At 43.6% G+C, this 3,364-nt stretch overlaps 1 pseudogene; it reads left to right on the forward strand.

Moving 5' to 3' along the window:
• Positions 1–1,843: 1,843 nt before the first annotated feature.
• Positions 1,844–3,142, forward strand: LOC102732539 (dehydrodolichyl diphosphate synthase complex subunit NUS1 pseudogene; annotated as a pseudogene).
• Positions 3,143–3,364: the final 222 nt, after the last annotated feature.

Here is a 3,364-nt window from a genome sequence, read left to right on the forward strand (position 1 = left end):
ACCTGGGTGGCTCAGTCGGTTGAGCATTCAACTCCTGATTTTGGCTCAGGGGTTGTGGAATTGAGCCCCAAGCTGGGCTCTGTGCTTGGTGGAGAGTCTGCTGGAGATTCTCTCTCTCTCCTTCTCCCTCTGCCCCTCCCCTCACTCTCTCTCTCTCTCTCTCTCTCTCTCACTCGCTCTCTCAAATAATAAATAAATCTTAAAAAAAAAAAAAAAAGAAACCTGCATTTGATTCAACAGATGTAACAGCGGGGTGCTACGGGGAAGGGTTGTCTTTAATTACTGGTGCTGAGCCCGCTGGATATTCAAATGGAAAAAATAAATTTTGACCCTCAGATCACGTAACATACAAAAATTGTGCCCTTCATACAACATGCAAAAATCAAAATATGAGAAGTAAAAATAAAGCTTCTAGAAAAAAACTCAGCAGAAAATTTTCATGACCTTGGAATAGGTAAGGATTTCTTTTTTAAAGATTTTAAGTAATCTCTACAACCAACATGAGGCTCAAACTCACAACCCCAAGATCATGAGTCACACACTCCCGCGACTGAGCCAGCCAGGCACCCTGAGATTTCTTAAATAAGATGCAAAAACACTTAACCACTAAAGGAAAACAGGTGGTAAATTGGGTTAGATTAAAATTTAAAGTTTCTGGGCACCTGCGTGGCTCAGTTGGTTAAGCGACTGCCTTCGGCTCAGGTCATGATCCTGGAGTCCCGGGATCGAGTCCTGCATAGGGCTCCCTGCTCAGCAGGGAGTCTGCTTCTCTCTCTGACCCTCCTCTCTCTCATTCTCTCTCTCGCAAATAAATAAAAAAATCTTAAAAAAATAAATAAAATTTAAAGTTTCTGTGCAGCAAAGTAAAAAGGTAAGTCACTGAGTGGAAGAAAGAAGATATTTGATTATATATATATTCACATACACACAACACACCAGCATATACAATATGTACACATATACATACTTGAAAACTATGTCTGGAATATACAAGAACGCTTACAAATCAATAAGAAAAAGACAACATAACAGAAAAATGAACTCAAAGAGGAATTTCACACAAAAGAAATTATTGAATAGGGGCACCTGGGTGGTTCAGTCGGTTAAGTGTCTACCTTTGGCTCAGGTCATGATCTTGGTATCCTGGGATTGAGCCCCGAGTCAGACTGCTTCTCTTTCTGCCTCTGCTCCACACCCCCACTTGTGTTCACACACTCTCCCCCTCAAATAAATAAAAATAAAGTCTTAAAAAAAAAAAAGGTGAATAGCCAGAAAACACGCAGAAAGGTGCTCCACCTCCTTAGTTTCCAGGCAAGCACAACTTCAAACCACAATGGTGGCCGCTCTCACCACAATGGCTAAAATGTCTGAAACTGACAATACCAAGTGCAGACAAGCATGGACCCTGGAGCCCTCATACTTGGTGGTTGGGAGGATACACTGAGGTGACAGCACCGAGGAACTGCTGGCTGTGTCTCCCAAAGCCGACCAGGTACGTGCGCCATGACCAGCAATTCACCCTGAAATATATACCCAAAAGAAATGCAGACAGAGGTCTACCAAAACCCAGGACAATGTTCCAACTGCATTATTTGCACCCCCATCCCCAAAAAGTCTCAAATGTTCATCCACGCTTGGACGACTGCTGTACTCAGCCACACTGATGAATCCGACAAACATAATGGCGAGTGGAAGAAGCAGACAAGCTTATGAACAGACAAAACTAACTGATGGTAAACGTCTTCGCTGGGGCTGCTGTAACAATAGCATAGTCTGGGGGCCTGCAAACAACGGAAATGTACAGAAACGTATCGCTCACGGTTCTGGAGGTCTGAAGTCGGAGATGACACGCTGGAGCAGGTGGGTCCCGGTGAGGCTCCTCTTCCTGGTTTGCAGGCTCTCTCACAGCTTCTTTCAAAAAGTCCCTGATCCCTGGGGTGGGGGGGATGGGGTAGCCAGGTGATGGGTATTAAGGAGGGCACGTGTTGTGATGAGCACTGGGTGTTATACACAAATAATGAATCGTTGAACACTATGTCAGAAACCAGTGATGTACTATATGCTGCTAACTGAACTTAATAATAAAAAAAAAGGTATCAACAAACTCAGGGGAAAAAAAAGTTCCTGATCCTGACACGAGAGCCCCACCCTCATGACCTCATCTAATAACCCTACTCACCTCCTAAAGGCACCACCTCCAAACACCATCCTGTTGGGGATTAGAGGTGTCAACATAGGCATTTGGGGAGGACCCAAGCAGTCAGTCCACAACAGTGAGAGAGGTCAGGAAGTAGGAGGAATGATTGAGAGGGGGACATAAGGGAGCATTCCAAGGCACAGGTATGTTCTATTTCTTTTTTAATTGAGGTATAATTGACAAATAACATTAGAATCAGGTGTACAACAGGGGGCTGCCGAGGCAGGAGGAAGATGGCGGCGGGGGCGAGGTATTTTCAAAAGAAATAATTCCAGATTGATGGATGAAATTTTAAAACAACAGCAGGAACTTTTGGGCTTAGATTGTTCGAAATACCCACCAGAGTTTGCAAATAGTAATGACAAAGATGATCAAGTTTTAAATTGCCAATCGGCAGTGAAGGTGCTCTCCCCAGAAGATGGAAAAGCAGATATTGTGAGAGCTGCTCAGGACTTTTGCCAATTAGTAGCCCAGCAGCAAAAGAGATCCACAGATTTGGATATAGACATGTTCGACAGTTTACTTAGGTCAACTGGTTTTCCTGATCCTGATTTAGTATTGAAGTTTGGTCCTGTGGACAGCACATTAGGCTTTCTTCCCTGGCACATCAGATTGACTGAGATTATCTCTTTGCCTTCCCACCTGAACATCAGTTATGAGGACTTTTTCTCTGCCCTTCGTCAGTATGCAGCCTGTGAACAGCGTCTGGGAAAGTAGTGAACCCTGGTTGTGTAATTTGATTTCAGGCTTTTGGAGAAAAGGACTCAAGTGACTCTGATGTTTACAAAGCACCTATGAAACCCTGTACACACCTAGTTCATAATCCTCATAATTTATCAGCAAACACAAAAAAGTGTCTTACTTGAGAGTAAGAGTATGTGTGAGTATGAGTGCGTGTGCGTGTGTGTGTGTGTGTGTGTGTGTGTAAATAAATTTATAAATGGGGGAAGTATTGGAGAAGGAAAGACGTAGACCTGCAGTTTGAACAAAGGGGGAGCAGCAGTGTTTTAGGAGCTGAAATTTCAGATTGAAAGGTTTCAGCCTCCACTACTTCCCTGTTTTTGTGGGGAGCAGAGGGGGTGACTAGAGCTACTTGGTTGTTGTTTTGGGGGGAGGGGAATAATTTTTGTTCAGTCTTTCCTAGTGACCAAACTTAATTTTTAAGAA

This window comes from Leptonychotes weddellii, chromosome 6, assembly GCF_054177405.1.
Source record: "Leptonychotes weddellii isolate Sample4059 chromosome 6, ASM5417740v2, whole genome shotgun sequence".
Lineage (NCBI taxonomy): Eukaryota > Metazoa > Chordata > Mammalia > Carnivora > Phocidae > Leptonychotes > Leptonychotes weddellii.